Source organism: Manis pentadactyla, chromosome 2, assembly GCF_030020395.1.
Source record: "Manis pentadactyla isolate mManPen7 chromosome 2, mManPen7.hap1, whole genome shotgun sequence".
In the NCBI taxonomy this organism is placed as follows: Eukaryota; Metazoa; Chordata; class Mammalia; order Pholidota; family Manidae; genus Manis; species Manis pentadactyla.
The window spans coordinates 25,358,599-25,380,303 of NC_080020.1; positions in this window are offsets into that span (position 1 = coordinate 25,358,599).

Genomic DNA, 21,705 nt, shown 5'->3' on the forward strand with positions numbered 1-21,705 from the left:
TCACACTTTAGTATTTATAGAAATGAATGAGTTACTGCTAACGATTAAAACTAGTAAGTGTAGAAAGGAGGATTATAATGGTATCAAAGGCTTGCTCTGTCACCATGTCTCTCTTCTTATTCATCATTTTCCCCTTCTTTTACTTTTAAATCGCAAGAAAGATTATTTTCTGAAACCATTTAGTCTGTAAGCCTTAGAAATTAAGAGGAAAATAACAAAATCTTTTTATGCATAACTTCCGAAAGACAAAGTGGTTAGGGATCAAATGATACAAATTGTATTTCCTTTTTCTAAGGAAACCTTTATTGAGGAAAATATTCTTTCTTTTCCTCACCCACAATTGTTTCGACTGTTCAGGGAATTAAACTTTTAATTTAAGTTTCTGATTTCCCTGACAATCCTTTTCTCATTCTATGAAATCCTGGAGTCAGAAGAGATTCCAATACACGGAACGCTCTTAGAAAGTATTATATTTTTAATGCCAAAAACAAAAATGCAAACAATGACTTTGTCAGGCCAATTCTGGAAAGCAAAATAATCTTTTCCTTTTTTGACAAACGAACATTTTCCTATATGAATAAATCTTAACTCTGTCAAAATTATACCTGTTAAAAAAAAAGCTTAATTGACTGAATCCGTGAAATTTAATCAAAAGCGACCCATGCAGGGGAGCATAAAACGGTTTTGCCCGATTCCTTCTTAGTGTTTTAGGGTGTAAAAACGCAGTTTGTACAACTGCTGTTCCTTCTGAATGCATTTGACATCTTAGCAAAAGTTCTCTTCTCAGAATTCATATTTAAGATGGGAAATACGGAAAATATTTAGTATGGAAAATTTTTTTGACATGTGGACTCTGGGGACATGCAATGGCTTTTTCCATAACCCTGCATAACGTCATCTTGACTCGGCTTTCTGGCCGGAATAGTGTGAACAGTACCAAGTGTAAAAGTTTCTTTTAAGTCAGAGTAAAGTACATGAAGGGGCTAAGACCACAGCTTTCAGCGAAAGACAGTACTGGGTTCACATCACACGCTTCCGTTCCTTAAAGCCAGGGCACCTCGGGAAACGAATTAAGCTCACTGGGTGTGTGACTCCCTCACTGGGAATATAGGGAGAGTAAAACCCTCCTTCCTCGGTGTAAAGATTGTGAGGATTGAAGTAAACATTACATACAAAATGCCTCGTAAAGAGCACGGCGCTTGCATTGTCGGGAGTAACTGTCATCCGAGATGCGAGCAAGAGCACAGCTTGTATCCATGGCAACGACTGTGGGAGGCGGTCTTTCGCCATGATTCCGAGCCTGGCGCCTCAGCATAAAGGGCAGTCGCGACTGCTGCCTCTCGCTACAGAAGTGATCAGAGAGGTACAGGCTGCATTCTTCTTTAAGATTCTTTTAAGGAAAAAGAGGTATTTTATCATTTTTCTTAACCTTCACACCGAAGGCATTCTCTCCCTAAAAAGAAGTGTAAAGTAATTTCAAAAATGGTTCTTAGAAGGTTTATTTTGCTCGGATGCTTTCCCTGAGGCTGGGCATACTACTTGGGACTACATATAAGGTCAAGTAGCAGTGTATTCGTTTTGAGTTCTTCCGGACAGATACCAGCTCTCGATTATTTATGCAATAAGCAGGCTTAGTCCTATAATACACTAGCTTTATGCTGGCGTAAGTGTTTCCAGAAACCACTTTTTCCCTACTCACACTTTAGTATTTATAGAAATGAATGAGTTACTGCTAACGATTAAAACTAGTAAGTGTAGAAAGGAGGATTATAATGGTATCAAAGGCTTGCTCTGTCACCATGTCTCTCTTCTTATTCATCATTTTCCCCTTCTTTTACTTTTAAATCGCAAGAAAGATTATTTTCTGAAACCATTTAGTCTGTAAGCCTTAGAAATTAAGAGGAAAATAACAAAATCTTTTTATGCATAACTTCCGAAAGACAAAGTGGTTAGGGATCAAATGATACAAATTGTATTTCCTTTTTCTAAGGAAACCTTTATTGAGGAAAATATTCTTTCTTTTCCTCACCCACAATTGTTTCGACTGTTCAGGGAATTAAACTTTTAATTTAAGTTTCTGATTTCCCTGACAATCCTTTTCTCATTCTATGAAATCCTGGAGTCAGAAGAGATTCCAATACACGGAACGCTCTTAGAAAGTATTATATTTTTAATGCCAAAAACAAAAATGCAAACAATGACTTTGTCAGGCCAATTCTGGAAAGCAAAATAATCTTTTCCTTTTTTGACAAACGAACATTTTCCTATACGAATAAATCTTAACTCTGTCAAAATTATACCTGTTAAAAAAAAAGCTTAATTGACTGAATCCGTGAAATTTAATCAAAAGCGACCCATGCAGGGGAGCATAAAACGGTTTTGCCCGATTCCTTCTTAGTGTTTTAGGGTGTAAAAACGCAGTTTGTACAACTGCTGTTCCTTCTGAATGCATTTGACATCTTAGCAAAAGTTCTCTTCTCAGAATTCATATTTAAGATGGGAAATACGGAAAATATTTAGTATGGAAAATTTTTTTGACATGTGGACTCTGGGGACATGCAATGGCTTTTTCCATAACCCTGCATAACGTCATCTTGACTCGGCTTTCTGGCCGGAATAGTGTGAACAGTACCAAGTGTAAAAGTTTCTTTTAAGTCAGAGTAAAGTACATGAAGGGGCTAAGACCACAGCTTTCAGCGAAAGACAGTACTGGGTTCACATCACACGCTTCCGTTCCTTAAAGCCAGGGCACCTCGGGAAACGAATTAAGCTCACTGGGTGTGTGACTCCCTCACTGGGAATATAGGGAGAGTAAAACCCTCCTTCCTCGGTGTAAAGATTGTGAGGATTGAAGTAAACATTACATACAAAATGCCTCGTAAAGAGCACGGCGCTTGCATTGTCGGGAGTAACTGTCATCCGAGATGCGAGCAAGAGCACAGCTTGTATCCATGGCAACGACTGTGGGAGGCGGTCTTTCGCCATGATTCCGAGCCTGGCGCCTCAGCATAAAGGGCAGTCGCGACTGCTGCCTCTCGCTACAGAAGTGATCAGAGAGGTACAGGCTGCATTCTTCTTTAAGATTCTTTTAAGGAAAAAGAGGTATTTTATCATTTTTCTTAACCTTCACACCGAAGGCATTCTCTCCCTAAAAAGAAGTGTAAAGTAATTTCAAAAATGGTTCTTAGAAGGTTTATTTTGCTCGGATGCTTTCCCTGAGGCTGGGCATACTACTTGGGACTACATATAAGGTCAAGTAGCAGTGTATTCGTTTTGAGTTCTTCCGGACAGATACCAGCTCTCGATTATTTATGCAATAAGCAGGCTTAGTCCTATAATACACTAGCTTTATGCTGGCGTAAGTGTTTCCAGAAACCACTTTTTCCCTACTCACACTTTAGTATTTATAGAAATGAATGAGTTACTGCTAACGATTAAAACTAGTAAGTGTAGAAAGGAGGATTATAATGGTATCAAAGGCTTGCTCTGTCACCATGTCTCTCTTCTTATTCATCATTTTCCCCTTCTTTTACTTTTAAATCGCAAGGAAGATTATTTTCTGAAACCATTTAGTCTGTAAGCCTTAGAAATTAAGAGGAAAATAACAAAATCTTTTTATGCATAACTTCCGAAAGACAAAGTGGTTAGGGATCAAATGATACAAATTGTATTTCCTTTTTCTAAGGAAACCTTTATTGAGGAAAATATTCTTTCTTTTCCTCACCCACAATTGTTTCGACTGTTCAGGGAATTAAACTTTTAATTTAAGTTTCTGATTTCCCTGACAATCCTTTTCTCATTCTATGAAATCCTGGAGTCAGAAGAGATTCCAATACACGGAACGCTCTTAGAAAGTATTATATTTTTAATGCCAAAAACAAAAATGCAAACAATGACTTTGTCAGGCCAATTCTGGAAAGCAAAATAATCTTTTCCTTTTTTGACAAACGAACATTTTCCTATACGAATAAATCTTAACTCTGTCAAAATTATACCTGTTAAAAAAAAAGCTTAATTGACTGAATCCGTGAAATTTAATCAAAAGCGACCCATGCAGGGGAGCATAAAACGGTTTTGCCCGATTCCTTCTTAGTGTTTTAGGGTGTAAAAACGCAGTTTGTACAACTGCTGTTCCTTCTGAATGCATTTGACATCTTAGCAAAAGTTCTCTTCTCAGAATTCATATTTAAGATGGGAAATACGGAAAATATTTAGTATGGAAAATTTTTTTGACATGTGGACTCTGGGGACATGCAATGGCTTTTTCCATAACCCTGCATAACGTCATCTTGACTCGGCTTTCTGGCCGGAATAGTGTGAACAGTACCAAGTGTAAAAGTTTCTTTTAAGTCAGAGTAAAGTACATGAAGTGGCTAAGACCACAGCTTTCAGCGAAAGACAGTACTGGGTTCACATCACACGCTTCCGTTCCTTAAAGCCAGGGCACCTCGGGAAACGAATTAAGCTCACTGGGTGTGTGACTCCCTCACTGGGAATATAGGGAGAGTAAAACCCTCCTTCCTCGGTGTAAAGATTGTGAGGATTGAAGTAAACATTACATACAAAATGCCTCGTAAAGAGCACGGCGCTTGCATTGTCGGGAGTAACTGTCATCCGAGATGCGAGCAAGAGCACAGCTTGTATCCATGGCAACGACTGTGGGAGGCGGTCTTTCGCCATGATTCCGAGCCTGGCGCCTCAGCATAAAGGGCAGTCGCGACTGCTGCCTCTCGCTACAGAAGTGATCAGAGAGGTACAGGCTGCATTCTTCTTTAAGATTCTTTTAAGGAAAAAGAGGTATTTTATCATTTTTCTTAACCTTCACACCGAAGGCATTCTCTCCCTAAAAAGAAGTGTAAAGTAATTTCAAAAATGGTTCTTAGAAGGTTTATTTTGCTCGGATGCTTTCCCTGAGGCTGGGCATACTACTTGGGACTACATATAAGGTCAAGTAGCAGTGTATTCGTTTTGAGTTCTTCCGGACAGATACCAGCTCTCGATTATTTATGCAATAAGCAGGCTTAGTCCTATAATACACTAGCTTTATGCTGGCGTAAGTGTTTCCAGAAACCACTTTTTCCCTACTCACACTTTAGTATTTATAGAAATGAATGAGTTACTGCTAACGATTAAAACTAGTAAGTGTAGAAAGGAGGATTATAATGGTATCAAAGGCTTGCTCTGTCACCATGTCTCTCTTCTTATTCATCATTTTCCCCTTCTTTTACTTTTAAATCGCAAGAAAGATTATTTTCTGAAACCATTTAGTCTGTAAGCCTTAGAAATTAAGAGGAAAATAACAAAATCTTTTTATGCATAACTTCCGAAAGACAAAGTGGTTAGGGATCAAATGATACAAATTGTATTTCCTTTTTCTAAGGAAACCTTTATTGAGGAAAATATTCTTTCTTTTCCTCACCCACAATTGTTTCGACTGTTCAGGGAATTAAACTTTTAATTTAAGTTTCTGATTTCCCTGACAATCCTTTTCTCATTCTATGAAATCCTGGAGTCAGAAGAGATTCCAATACACGGAACGCTCTTAGAAAGTATTATATTTTTAATGCCAAAAACAAAAATGCAAACAATGACTTTGTCAGGCCAATTCTGGAAAGCAAAATAATCTTTTCCTTTTTTGACAAACGAACATTTTCCTATATGAATAAATCTTAACTCTGTCAAAATTATACCTGTTAAAAAAAAAGCTTAATTGACTGACATGTGGACTCTGGGGACATGCAATGGCTTTTTCCATAACCCTGCATAACGTCATCTTGACTCGGCTTTCTGGCCGGAATAGTGTGAACAGTACCAAGTGTAAAAGTTTCTTTTAAGTCAGAGTAAAGTACATGAAGGGGCTAAGACCACAGCTTTCAGCGAAAGACAGTACTGGGTTCACATCACACGCTTCCGTTCCTTAAAGCCAGGGCACCTCGGGAAACGAATTAAGCTCACTGGGTGTGTGACTCCCTCACTGGGAATATAGGGAGAGTAAAACCCTCCTTCCTCGGTGTAAAGATTGTGAGGATTGAAGTAAACATTACATACAAAATGCCTCGTAAAGAGCACGGCGCTTGCATTGTCGGGAGTAACTGTCATCCGAGATGCGAGCAAGAGCAGAGCTTGTATCCATGGCAACGACTGTGGGAGGCGGTCTTTCGCCATGATTCCGAGCCTGGCGCCTCAGCATAAAGGGCAGTCGCGACTGCTGCCTCTCGCTACAGAAGTGATCAGAGAGGTACAGGCTGCATTCTTCTTTAAGATTCTTTTAAGGAAAAAGAGGTATTTTATCATTTTTCTTAACCTTCACACCGAAGGCATTCTCTCCCTAAAAAGAAGTGTAAAGTAATTTCAAAAATGGTTCTTAGAAGGTTTATTTTGCTCGGATGCTTTCCCTGAGGCTGGGCATACTACTTGGGACTACATATAAGGTCAAGTAGCAGTGTATTCGTTTTGAGTTCTTCCGGACAGATACCAGCTCTCGATTATTTATGCAATAAGCAGGCTTAGTCCTATAATACACTAGCTTTATGCTGGCGTAAGTGTTTCCAGAAACCACTTTTTCCCTACTCACACTTTAGTATTTATAGAAATGAATGAGTTACTGCTAACGATTAAAACTAGTAAGTGTAGAAAGGAGGATTATAATGGTATCAAAGGCTTGCTCTGTCACCATGTCTCTCTTCTTATTCATCATTTTCCCCTTCTTTTACTTTTAAATCGCAAGAAAGATTATTTTCTGAAACCATTTAGTCTGTAAGCCTTAGAAATTAAGAGGAAAATAACAAAATCTTTTTATGCATAACTTCCGAAAGACAAAGTGGTTAGGGATCAAATGATACAAATTGTATTTCCTTTTTCTAAGGAAACCTTTATTGAGGAAAATATTCTTTCTTTTCCTCACCCACAATTGTTTCGACTGTTCAGGGAATTAAACTTTTAATTTAAGTTTCTGATTTCCCTGACAATCCTTTTCTCATTCTATGAAATCCTGGAGTCAGAAGAGATTCCAATACACGGAACGCTCTTAGAAAGTATTATATTTTTAATGCCAAAAACAAAAATGCAAACAATGACTTTGTCAGGCCAATTCTGGAAAGCAAAATAATCTTTTCCTTTTTTGACAAACGAACATTTTCCTATATGAATAAATCTTAACTCTGTCAAAATTATACCTGTTAAAAAAAAAGCTTAATTGACTGAATCCGTGAAATTTAATCAAAAGCGACCCATGCAGGGGAGCATAAAACGGTTTTGCCCGATTCCTTCTTAGTGTTTTAGGGTGTAAAAACGCAGTTTGTACAACTGCTGTTCCTTCTGAATGCATTTGACATCTTAGCAAAAGTTCTCTTCTCAGAATTCATATTTAAGATGGGAAATACGGAAAATATTTAGTATGGAAAATTTTTTTGACATGTGGACTCTGGGGACATGCAATGGCTTTTTCCATAACCCTGCATAACGTCATCTTGACTCGGCTTTCTGGCCGGAATAGTGTGAACAGTACCAAGTGTAAAAGTTTCTTTTAAGTCAGAGTAAAGTACATGAAGGGGCTAAGACCACAGCTTTCAGCGAAAGACAGTACTGGGTTCACATCACACGCTTCCGTTCCTTAAAGCCAGGGCACCTCGGGAAACGAATTAAGCTCACTGGGTGTGTGACTCCCTCACTGGGAATATAGGGAGAGTAAAACCCTCCTTCCTCGGTGTAAAGATTGTGAGGATTGAAGTAAACATTACATACAAAATGCCTCGTAAAGAGCACGGCGCTTGCATTGTCGGGAGTAACTGTCATCCGAGATGCGAGCAAGAGCACAGCTTGTATCCATGGCAACGACTGTGGGAGGCGGTCTTTCGCCATGATTCCGAGCCTGGCGCCTCAGCATAAAGGGCAGTCGCGACTGCTGCCTCTCGCTACAGAAGTGATCAGAGAGGTACAGGCTGCATTCTTCTTTAAGATTCTTTTAAGGAAAAAGAGGTATTTTATCATTTTTCTTAACCTTCACACCGAAGGCATTCTCTCCCTAAAAAGAAGTGTAAAGTAATTTCAAAAATGGTTCTTAGAAGGTTTATTTTGCTCGGATGCTTTCCCTGAGGCTGGGCATACTACTTGGGACTACATATAAGGTCAAGTAGCAGTGTATTCGTTTTGAGTTCTTCCGGACAGATACCAGCTCTCGATTATTTATGCAATAAGCAGGCTTAGTCCTATAATACACTAGCTTTATGCTGGCGTAAGTGTTTCCAGAAACCACTTTTTCCCTACTCACACTTTAGTATTTATAGAAATGAATGAGTTACTGCTAACGATTAAAACTAGTAAGTGTAGAAAGGAGGATTATAATGGTATCAAAGGCTTGCTCTGTCACCATGTCTCTCTTCTTATTCATCATTTTCCCCTTCTTTTACTTTTAAATCGCAAGAAAGATTATTTTCTGAAACCATTTAGTCTGTAAGCCTTAGAAATTAAGAGGAAAATAACAAAATCTTTTTATGCATAACTTCCGAAAGACAAAGTGGTTAGGGATCAAATGATACAAATTGTATTTCCTTTTTCTAAGGAAACCTTTATTGAGGAAAATATTCTTTCTTTTCCTCACCCACAATTGTTTCGACTGTTCAGGGAATTAAACTTTTAATTTAAGTTTCTGATTTCCCTGACAATCCTTTTCTCATTCTATGAAATCCTGGAGTCAGAAGAGATTCCAATACACGGAACGCTCTTAGAAAGTATTATATTTTTAATGCCAAAAACAAAAATGCAAACAATGACTTTGTCAGGCCAATTCTGGAAAGCAAAATAATCTTTTCCTTTTTTGACAAACGAACATTTTCCTATATGAATAAATCTTAACTCTGTCAAAATTATACCTGTTAAAAAAAAAGCTTAATTGACTGAATCCGTGAAATTTAATCAAAAGCGACCCATGCAGGGGAGCATAAAACGGTTTTGCCCGATTCCTTCTTAGTGTTTTAGGGTGTAAAAACGCAGTTTGTACAACTGCTGTTCCTTCTGAATGCATTTGACATCTTAGCAAAAGTTCTCTTCTCAGAATTCATATTTAAGATGGGAAATACGGAAAATATTTAGTATGGAAAATTTTTTTGACATGTGGACTCTGGGGACATGCAATGGCTTTTTCCATAACCCTGCATAACGTCATCTTGACTTTGCTTTCTGGCCGGAATAGTGTGAACAGTACCAAGTGTAAAAGTTTCTTTTAAGTCAGAGTAAAGTACATGAAGGGGCTAAGACCACAGCTTTCAGCGAAAGACAGTACTGGGTTCACATCACACGCTTCCGTTCCTTAAAGCCAGGGCACCTCGGGAAACGAATTAAGCTCACTGGGTGTGTGACTCCCTCACTGGGAATATAGGGAGAGTAAAACCCTCCTTCCTCGGTGTAAAGATTGTGAGGATTGAAGTAAACATTACATACAAAATGCCTCGTAAAGAGCACGGCGCTTGCATTGTCGGGAGTAACTGTCATCCGAGATGCGAGCAAGAGCAGAGCTTGTATCCATGGCAACGACTGTGGGAGGCGGTCTTTCGCCATGATTCCGAGCCTGGCGCCTCAGCATAAAGGGCAGTCGCGACTGCTGCCTCTCGCTACAGAAGTGATCAGAGAGGTACAGGCTGCATTCTTCTTTAAGATTCTTTTAAGGAAAAAGAGGTATTTTATCATTTTTCTTAACCTTCACACCGAAGGCATTCTCTCCCTAAAAAGAAGTGTAAAGTAATTTCAAAAATGGTTCTTAGAAGGTTTATTTTGCTCGGATGCTTTCCCTGAGGCTGGGCATACTACTTGGGACTACATATAAGGTCAAGTAGCAGTGTATTCGTTTTGAGTTCTTCCGGACAGATACCAGCTCTCGATTATTTATGCAATAAGCAGGCTTAGTCCTATAATACACTAGCTTTATGCTGGCGTAAGTGTTTCCAGAAACCACTTTTTCCCTACTCACACTTTAGTATTTATAGAAATGAATGAGTTACTGCTAACGATTAAAACTAGTAAGTGTAGAAAGGAGGATTATAATGGTATCAAAGGCTTGCTCTGTCACCATGTCTCTCTTCTTATTCATCATTTTCCCCTTCTTTTACTTTTAAATCGCAAGAAAGATTATTTTCTGAAACCATTTAGTCTGTAAGCCTTAGAAATTAAGAGGAAAATAACAAAATCTTTTTATGCATAACTTCCGAAAGACAAAGTGGTTAGGGATCAAATGATACAAATTGTATTTCCTTTTTCTAAGGAAACCTTTATTGAGGAAAATATTCTTTCTTTTCCTCACCCACAATTGTTTCGACTGTTCAGGGAATTAAACTTTTAATTTAAGTTTCTGATTTCCCTGACAATCCTTTTCTCATTCTATGAAATCCTGGAGTCAGAAGAGATTCCAATACACGGAACGCTCTTAGAAAGTATTATATTTTTAATGCCAAAAACAAAAATGCAAACAATGACTTTGTCAGGCCAATTCTGGAAAGCAAAATAATCTTTTCCTTTTTTGACAAACGAACATTTTCCTATATGAATAAATCTTAACTCTGTCAAAATTATACCTGTTAAAAAAAAAGCTTAATTGACTGAATCCGTGAAATTTAATCAAAAGCGACCCATGCAGGGGAGCATAAAACGGTTTTGCCCGATTCCTTCTTAGTGTTTTAGGGTGTAAAAACGCAGTTTGTACAACTGCTGTTCCTTCTGAATGCATTTGACATCTTAGCAAAAGTTCTCTTCTCAGAATTCATATTTAAGATGGGAAATACGGAAAATATTTAGTATGGAAAATTTTTTTGACATGTGGACTCTGGGGACATGCAATGGCTTTTTCCATAACCCTGCATAACGTCATCTTGACTCGGCTTTCTGGCCGGAATAGTGTGAACAGTACCAAGTGTAAAAGTTTCTTTTAAGTCAGAGTAAAGTACATGAAGGGGCTAAGACCACAGCTTTCAGCGAAAGACAGTACTGGGTTCACATCACACGCTTCCGTTCCTTAAAGCCAGGGCACCTCGGGAAACGAATTAAGCTCACTGGGTGTGTGACTCCCTCACTGGGAATATAGGGAGAGTAAAACCCTCCTTCCTCGGTGTAAAGATTGTGAGGATTGAAGTAAACATTACATACAAAATGCCTCGTAAAGAGCACGGCGCTTGCATTGTCGGGAGTAACTGTCATCCGAGATGCGAGCAAGAGCACAGCTTGTATCCATGGCAACGACTGTGGGAGGCGGTCTTTCGCCATGATTCCGAGCCTGGCGCCTCAGCATAAAGGGCAGTCGCGACTGCTGCCTCTCGCTACAGAAGTGATCAGAGAGGTACAGGCTGCATTCTTCTTTAAGATTCTTTTAAGGAAAAAGAGGTATTTTATCATTTTTCTTAACCTTCACACCGAAGGCATTCTCTCCCTAAAAAGAAGTGTAAAGTAATTTCAAAAATGGTTCTTAGAAGGTTTATTTTGCTCGGATGCTTTCCCTGAGGCTGGGCATACTACTTGGGACTACATATAAGGTCAAGTAGCAGTGTATTCGTTTTGAGTTCTTCCGGACAGATACCAGCTCTCGATTATTTATGCAATAAGCAGGCTTAGTCCTATAATACACTAGCTTTATGCTGGCGTAAGTGTTTCCAGAAACCACTTTTTCCCTACTCACACTTTAGTATTTATAGAAATGAATGAGTTACTGCTAACGATTAAAACTAGTAAGTGTAGAAAGGAGGATTATAATGGTATCAAAGGCTTGCTCTGTCACCATGTCTCTCTTCTTATTCATCATTTTCCCCTTCTTTTACTTTTAAATCGCAAGAAAGATTATTTTCTGAAACCATTTAGTCTGTAAGCCTTAGAAATTAAGAGGAAAATAACAAAATCTTTTTATGCATAACTTCCGAAAGACAAAGTGGTTAGGGATCAAATGATACAAATTGTATTTCCTTTTTCTAAGGAAACCTTTATTGAGGAAAATATTCTTTCTTTTCCTCACCCACAATTGTTTCGACTGTTCAGGGAATTAAACTTTTAATTTAAGTTTCTGATTTCCCTGACAATCCTTTTCTCATTCTATGAAATCCTGGAGTCAGAAGAGATTCCAATACACGGAACGCTCTTAGAAAGTATTATATTTTTAATGCCAAAAACAAAAATGCAAACAATGACTTTGTCAGGCCAATTCTGGAAAGCAAAATAATCTTTTCCTTTTTTGACAAACGAACATTTTCCTATATGAATAAATCTTAACTCTGTCAAAATTATACCTGTTAAAAAAAAAGCTTAATTGACTGAATCCGTGAAATTTAATCAAAAGCGACCCATGCAGGGGAGCATAAAACGGTTTTGCCCGATTCCTTCTTAGTGTTTTAGGGTGTAAAAACGCAGTTTGTACAACTGCTGTTCCTTCTGAATGCATTTGACATCTTAGCAAAAGTTCTCTTCTCAGAATTCATATTTAAGATGGGAAATACGGAAAATATTTAGTATGGAAAATTTTTTTGACATGTGGACTCTGGGGACATGCAATGGCTTTTTCCATAACCCTGCATAACGTCATCTTGACTCGGCTTTCTGGCCGGAATAGTGTGAACAGTACCAAGTGTAAAAGTTTCTTTTAAGTCAGAGTAAAGTACATGAAGGGGCTAAGACCACAGCTTTCAGCGAAAGACAGTACTGGGTTCACATCACACGCTTCCGTTCCTTAAAGCCAGGGCACCTCGGGAAACGAATTAAGCTCACTGGGTGTGTGACTCCCTCACTGGGAATATAGGGAGAGTAAAACCCTCCTTCCTCGGTGTAAAGATTGTGAGGATTGAAGTAAACATTACATACAAAATGCCTCGTAAAGAGCACGGCGCTTGCATTGTCGGGAGTAACTGTCATCCGAGATGCGAGCAAGAGCACAGCTTGTATCCATGGCAACGACTGTGGGAGGCGGTCTTTCGCCATGATTCCGAGCCTGGCGCCTCAGCATAAAGGGCAGTCGCGACTGCTGCCTCTCGCTACAGAAGTGATCAGAGAGGTACAGGCTGCATTCTTCTTTAAGATTCTTTTAAGGAAAAAGAGGTATTTTATCATTTTTCTTAACCTTCACACCGAAGGCATTCTCTCCCTAAAAAGAAGTGTAAAGTAATTTCAAAAATGGTTCTTAGAAGGTTTATTTTGCTCGGATGCTTTCCCTGAGGCTGGGCATACTACTTGGGACTACATATAAGGTCAAGTAGCAGTGTATTCGTTTTGAGTTCTTCCGGACAGATACCAGCTCTCGATTATTTATGCAATAAGCAGGCTTAGTCCTATAATACACTAGCTTTATGCTGGCGTAAGTGTTTCCAGAAACCACTTTTTCCCTACTCACACTTTAGTATTTATAGAAATGAATGAGTTACTGCTAACGATTAAAACTAGTAAGTGTAGAAAGGAGGATTATAATGGTATCAAAGGCTTGCTCTGTCACCATGTCTCTCTTCTTATTCATCATTTTCCCCTTCTTTTACTTTTAAATCGCAAGAAAGATTATTTTCTGAAACCATTTAGTCTGTAAGCCTTAGAAATTAAGAGGAAAATAACAAAATCTTTTTATGCATAACTTCCGAAAGACAAAGTGGTTAGGGATCAAATGATACAAATTGTATTTCCTTTTTCTAAGGAAACCTTTATTGAGGAAAATATTCTTTCTTTTCCTCACCCACAATTGTTTCGACTGTTCAGGGAATTAAACTTTTAATTTAAGTTTCTGATTTCCCTGACAATCCTTTTCTCATTCTATGAAATCCTGGAGTCAGAAGAGATTCCAATACACGGAACGCTCTTAGAAAGTATTATATTTTTAATGCCAAAAACAAAAATGCAAACAATGACTTTGTCAGGCCAATTCTGGAAAGCAAAATAATCTTTTCCTTTTTTGACAAACGAACATTTTCCTATATGAATAAATCTTAACTCTGTCAAAATTATACCTGTTAAAAAAAAAGCTTAATTGACTGAATCCGTGAAATTTAATCAAAAGCGACCCATGCAGGGGAGCATAAAACGGTTTTGCCCGATTCCTTCTTAGTGTTTTAGGGTGTAAAAACGCAGTTTGTACAACTGCTGTTCCTTCTGAATGCATTTGACATCTTAGCAAAAGTTCTCTTCTCAGAATTCATATTTAAGATGGGAAATACGGAAAATATTTAGTATGGAAAATTTTTTTGACATGTGGACTCTGGGGACATGCAATGGCTTTTTCCATAACCCTGCATAACGTCATCTTGACTCGGCTTTCTGGCCGGAATAGTGTGAACAGTACCAAGTGTAAAAGTTTCTTTTAAGTCAGAGTAAAGTACATGAAGGGGCTAAGACCACAGCTTTCAGCGAAAGACAGTACTGGGTTCACATCACACGCTTCCGTTCCTTAAAGCCAGGGCACCTCGGGAAACGAATTAAGCTCACTGGGTGTGTGACTCCCTCACTGGGAATATAGGGAGAGTAAAACCCTCCTTCCTCGGTGTAAAGATTGTGAGGATTGAAGTAAACATTACATACAAAATGCCTCGTAAAGAGCACGGCGCTTGCATTGTCGGGAGTAACTGTCATCCGAGATGCGAGCAAGAGCACAGCTTGTATCCATGGCAACGACTGTGGGAGGCGGTCTTTCGCCATGATTCCGAGCCTGGCGCCTCAGCATAAAGGGCAGTCGCGACTGCTGCCTCTCGCTACAGAAGTGATCAGAGAGGTACAGGCTGCATTCTTCTTTAAGATTCTTTTAAGGAAAAAGAGGTATTTTATCATTTTTCTTAACCTTCACACCGAAGGCATTCTCTCCCTAAAAAGAAGTGTAAAGTAATTTCAAAAATGGTTCTTAGAAGGTTTATTTTGCTCGGATGCTTTCCCTGAGGCTGGGCATACTACTTGGGACTACATATAAGGTCAAGTAGCAGTGTATTCGTTTTGAGTTCTTCCGGACAGATACCAGCTCTCGATTATTTATGCAATAAGCAGGCTTAGTCCTATAATACACTAGCTTTATGCTGGCGTAAGTGTTTCCAGAAACCACTTTTTCCCTACTCACACTTTAGTATTTATAGAAATGAATGAGTTACTGCTAACGATTAAAACTAGTAAGTGTAGAAAGGAGGATTATAATGGTATCAAAGGCTTGCTCTGTCACCATGTCTCTCTTCTTATTCATCATTTTCCCCTTCTTTTACTTTTAAATCGCAAGAAAGATTATTTTCTGAAACCATTTAGTCTGTAAGCCTTAGAAATTAAGAGGAAAATAACAAAATCTTTTTATGCATAACTTCCGAAAGACAAAGTGGTTAGGGATCAAATGATACAAATTGTATTTCCTTTTTCTAAGGAAACCTTTATTGAGGAAAATATTCTTTCTTTTCCTCACCCACAATTGTTTCGACTGTTCAGGGAATTAAACTTTTAATTTAAGTTTCTGATTTCCCTGACAATCCTTTTCTCATTCTATGAAATCCTGGAGTCAGAAGAGATTCCAATACACGGAACGCTCTTAGAAAGTATTATATTTTTAATGCCAAAAACAAAAATGCAAACAATGACTTTGTCAGGCCAATTCTGGAAAGCAAAATAATCTTTTCCTTTTTTGACAAACGAACATTTTCCTATATGAATAAATCTTAACTCTGTCAAAATTATACCTGTTAAAAAAAAAGCTTAATTGACTGAATCCGTGAAATTTAATCAAAAGCGACCCATGCAGGGGAGCATAAAACGGTTTTGCCCGATTCCTTCTTAGTGTTTTAGGGTGTAAAAACGCAGTTTGTACAACTGCTGTTCCTTCTGAATGCATTTGACATCTTAGCAAAAGTTCTCTTCTCAGAATTCATATTTAAGATGGGAAATACGGAAAATATTTAGTATGGAAAATTTTTTTGACATGTGGACTCTGGGGACATGCAATGGCTTTTTCCATAACCCTGCATAACGTCATCTTGACTCGGCTTTCTGGCCGGAATAGTGTGAACAGTACCAAGTGTAAAAGTTTCTTTTAAGTCAGAGTAAAGTACATGAAGGGGCTAAGACCACAGCTTTCAGCGAAAGACAGTACTGGGTTCACATCACACGCTTCCGTTCCTTAAAGCCAGGGCACCTCGGGAAACGAATTAAGCTCACTGGGTGTGTGACTCCCTCACTGGGAATATAGGGAGAGTAAAACCCTCCTTCCTCGGTGTAAAGATTGTGAGGATTGAAGTAAACATTACATACAAAATGCCTCGTAAAGAGCACGGCGCTTGCATTGTCGGGAGTAACTGTCATCCGAGATGCGAGCAAGAGCACAGCTTGTATCCATGGCAACGACTGTGGGAGGCGGTCTTTCGCCATGATTCCGAGCCTGGCGCCTCAGCATAAAGGGCAGTCGCGACTGCTGCCTCTCGCTACAGAAGTGATCAGAGAGGTACAGGCTGCATTCTTCTTTAAGATTCTTTTAAGGAAAAAGAGGTATTTTATCATTTTTCTTAACCTTCACACCGAAGGCATTCTCTCCCTAAAAAGAAGTGTAAAGTAATTTCAAAAATGGTTCTTAGAAGGTTTATTTTGCTCGGATGCTTTCCCTGAGGCTGGGCATACTACTTGGGACTACATATAAGGTCAAGTAGCAGTGTATTCGTTTTGAGTTCTTCCGGACAGATACCAGCTCTCGATTATTTATGCAATAAGCAGGCTTAGTCCTATAATACACTAGCTTTATGCTGGCGTAAGTGTTTCCAGAAACCACTTTTTCCCTACTCACACTTTAGTATTTATAGAAATGAATGAGTTACTGCTAACGATTAAAACTAGTAAGTGTAGAAAGGAGGATTATAATGGTATCAAAGGCTTGCTCTGTCACCATGTCTCTCTTCTTATTCATCATTTTCCCCTTCTTTTACTTTTAAATCGCAAGAAAGATTATTTTCTGAAACCATTTAGTCTGTAAGCCTTAGAAATTAAGAGGAAAATAACAAAATCTTTTTATGCATAACTTCCGAAAGACAAAGTGGTTAGGGATCAAATGATACAAATTGTATTTCCTTTTTCTAAGGAAACCTTTATTGAGGAAAATATTCTTTCTTTTCCTCACCCACAATTGTTTCGACTGTTCAGGGAATTAAACTTTTAATTTAAGTTTCTGATTTCCCTGACAATCCTTTTCTCATTCTATGAAATCCTGGAGTCAGAAGAGATTCCAATACACGGAACGCTCTTAGAAAGTATTATATTTTTAATGCCAAAAACAAAAATGCAAACAATGACTTTGTCAGGCCAATTCTGGAAAGCAAAATAATCTTTTCCTTTTTTGACAAACGAACATTTTCCTATATGAATAAATCTTAACTCTGTCAAAATTATACCTGTTAAAAAAAAAGCTTAATTGACTGACATGTGGACTCTGGGGACATGCAATGGCTTTTTCCATAACCCTGCATAACGTCATCTTGACTCGGCTTTCTGGCCGGAATAGTGTGAACAGTACCAAGTGTAAAAGTTTCTTTTAAGTCAGAGTAAAGTACATGAAGGGGCTAAGACCACAGCTTTCAGCGAAAGACAGTACTGGGTTCACATCACACGCTTCCGTTCCTTAAAGCCAGGGCACCTCGGGAAACGAATTAAGCTCACTGGGTGTGTGACTCCCTCACTGGGAATATAGGGAGAGTAAAACCCTCCTTCCTCGGTGTAAAGATTGTGAGGATTGAAGTAAACATTACATACAAAATGCCTCGTAAAGAGCACGGCGCTTGCATTGTCGGGAGTAACTGTCATCCGAGATGCGAGCAAGAGCACAGCTTGTATCCATGGCAACGACTGTGGGAGGCGGTCTTTCGCCATGATTCCGAGCCTGGCGCCTCAGCATAAAGGGCAGTCGCGACTGCTGCCTCTCGCTACAGAAGTGATCAGAGAGGTACAGGCTGCATTCTTCTTTAAGATTCTTTTAAGGAAAAAGAGGTATTTTATCATTTTTCTTAACCTTCACACCGAAGGCATTCTCTCCCTAAAAAGAAGTGTAAAGTAATTTCAAAAATGGTTCTTAGAAGGTTTATTTTGCTCGGATGCTTTCCCTGAGGCTGGGCATACTACTTGGGACTACATATAAGGTCAAGTAGCAGTGTATTCGTTTTGAGTTCTTCCGGACAGATACCAGCTCTCGATTATTTATGCAATAAGCAGGCTTAGTCCTATAATACACTAGCTTTATGCTGGCGTAAGTGTTTCCAGAAACCACTTTTTCCCTACTCACACTTTAGTATTTATAGAAATGAATGAGTTACTGCTAACGATTAAAACTAGTAAGTGTAGAAAGGAGGATTATAATGGTATCAAAGGCTTGCTCTGTCACCATGTCTCTCTTCTTATTCATCATTTTCCCCTTCTTTTACTTTTAAATCGCAAGAAAGATTATTTTCTGAAACCATTTAGTCTGTAAGCCTTAGAAATTAAGAGGAAAATAACAAAATCTTTTTATGCATAACTTCCGAAAGACAAAGTGGTTAGGGATCAAATGATACAAATTGTATTTCCTTTTTCTAAGGAAACCTTTATTGAGGAAAATATTCTTTCTTTTCCTCACCCACAATTGTTTCGACTGTTCAGGGAATTAAACTTTTAATTTAAGTTTCTGATTTCCCTGACAATCCTTTTCTCATTCTATGAAATCCTGGAGTCAGAAGAGATTCCAATACACGGAACGCTCTTAGAAAGTATTATATTTTTAATGCCAAAAACAAAAATGCAAACAATGACTTTGTCAGGCCAATTCTGGAAAGCAAAATAATCTTTTCCTTTTTTGACAAACGAACATTTTCCTATATGAATAAATCTTAACTCTGTCAAAATTATACCTGTTAAAAAAAAAGCTTAATTGACTGACATGTGGACTCTGGGGACATGCAATGGCTTTTTCCATAACCCTGCATAACGTCATCTTGACTCGGCTTTCTGGCCGGAATAGTGTGAACAGTACCAAGTGTAAAAGTTTCTTTTAAGTCAGAGTAAAGTACATGAAGGGGCTAAGACCACAGCTTTCAGCGAAAGACAGTACTGGGTTCACATCACACGCTTCCGTTCCTTAAAGCCAGGGCACCTCGGGAAACGAATTAAGCTCACTGGGTGTGTGACTCCCTCACTGGGAATATAGGGAGAGTAAAACCCTCCTTCCTCGGTGTAAAGATTGTGAGGATTGAAGTAAACATTACATACAAAATGCCTCGTAAAGAGCACGGCGCTTGCATTGTCGGGAGTAACTGTCATCCGAGATGCGAGCAAGAGCACAGCTTGTATCCATGGCAACGACTGTGGGAGGCGGTCTTTCGCCATGATTCCGAGCCTGGCGCCTCAGCATAAAGGGCAGTCGCGACTGCTGCCTCTCGCTACAGAAGTGATCAGAGAGGTACAGGCTGCATTCTTCTTTAAGATTCTTTTAAGGAAAAAGAGGTATTTTATCATTTTTCTTAACCTTCACACCGAAGGCATTCTCTCCCTAAAAAGAAGTGTAAAGTAATTTCAAAAATGGTTCTTAGAAGGTTTATTTTGCTCGGATGCTTTCCCTGAGGCTGGGCATACTACTTGGGACTACATATAAGGTCAAGTAGCAGTGTATTCGTTTTGAGTTCTTCCGGACAGATACCAGCTCTCGATTATTTATGCAATAAGCAGGCTTAGTCCTATAATACACTAGCTTTATGCTGGCGTAAGTGTTTCCAGAAACCACTTTTTCCCTACTCACACTTTAGTATTTATAGAAATGAATGAGTTACTGCTAACGATTAAAACTAGTAAGTGTAGAAAGGAGGATTATAATGGTATCAAAGGCTTGCTCTGTCACCATGTCTCTCTTCTTATTCATCATTTTCCCCTTCTTTTACTTTTAAATCGCAAGAAAGATTATTTTCTGAAACCATTTAGTCTGTAAGCCTTAGAAATTAAGAGGAAAATAACAAAATCTTTTTATGCATAACTTCCGAAAGACAAAGTGGTTAGGGATCAAATGATACAAATTGTATTTCCTTTTTCTAAGGAAACCTTTATTGAGGAAAATATTCTTTCTTTTCCTCACCCACAATTGTTTCGACTGTTCAGGGAATTAAACTTTTAATTTAAGTTTCTGATTTCCCTGACAATCCTTTTCTCATTCTATGAAATCCTGGAGTCAGAAGAGATTCCAATACACGGAACGCTCTTAGAAAGTATTATATTTTTAATGCCAAAAACAAAAATGCAAACAATGACTTTGTCAGGCCAATTCTGGAAAGCAAAATAATCTTTTCCTTTTTTGACAAACGAACATTTTCCTATATGAATAAATCTTAACTCTGTCAAAATTATACCTGTTAAAAAAAAAGCTTAATTGACTGAATCCGTGAAATTTAATCAAAAGCGACCCATGCAGGGGAGGATAAAACGGTTTTGCCCGATTCCTTCTTAGTGTTTTAGGGTGTAAAAACGCAGTTTGTACAACTGCTGTTCCTTCTGAATGCATTTGACATCTTAGCAAAAGTTCTCTTCTCAGAATTCATATTTAAGATGGGAAATACGGAAAATATTTAGTATGGAAAATTTTTTTGACATGTGGACTCTGGGGACATGCAATGGCTTTTTCCATAACCCTGCATAACGTCATCTTGACTCGGCTTTCTGGCCGGAATAGTGTGAACAGTACCAAGTGTAAAAGTTTCTTTTAAGTCAGAGTAAAGTACATGAAGGGGCTAAGACCACAGCTTTCAGCGAAAGACAGTACTGGGTTCACATCACACGCTTCCGTTCCTTAAAGCCAGGGCACCTCGGGAAACGAATTAAGCTCACTGGGTGTGTGACTCCCTCACTGGGAATATAGGGAGAGTAAAACCCTCCTTCCTCGGTGTAAAGATTGTGAGGATTGAAGTAAACATTACATACAAAATGCCTCGTAAAGAGCACGGCGCTTGCATTGTCGGGAGTAACTGTCATCCGAGATGCGAGCAAGAGCACAGCTTGTATCCATGGCAACGACTGTGGGAGGCGGTCTTTCGCCATGATTCCGAGCCTGGCGCCTCAGCATAAAGGGCAGTCGCGACTGCTGCCTCTCGCTACAGAAGTGATCAGAGAGGTACAGGCTGCATTCTTCTTTAAGATTCTTTTAAGGAAAAAGAGGTATTTTATCATTTTTCTTAACCTTCACACCGAAGGCATTCTCTCCCTAAAAAGAAGTGTAAAGTAATTTCAAAAATGGTTCTTAGAAGGTTTATTTTGCTCGGATGCTTTCCCTGAGGCTGGGCATACTACTTGGGACTACATATAAGGTCAAGTAGCAGTGTATTCGTTTTGAGTTCTTCCGGACAGATACCAGCTCTCGATTATTTATGCAATAAGCAGGCTTAGTCCTATAATACACTAGCTTTATGCTGGCGTAAGTGTTTCCAGAAACCACTTTTTCCCTACTCACACTTTAGTATTTATAGAAATGAATGAGTTACTGCTAACGATTAAAACTAGTAAGTGTAGAAAGGAGGATTATAATGGTATCAAAGGCTTGCTCTGTCACCATGTCTCTCTTCTTATTCATCATTTTCCCCTTCTTTTACTTTTAAATCGCAAGAAAGATTATTTTCTGAAACCATTTAGTCTGTAAGCCTTAGAAATTAAGAGGAAAATAACAAAATCTTTTTATGCATAACTTCCGAAAGACAAAGTGGTTAGGGATCAAATGATACAAATTGTATTTCCTTTTTCTAAGGAAAC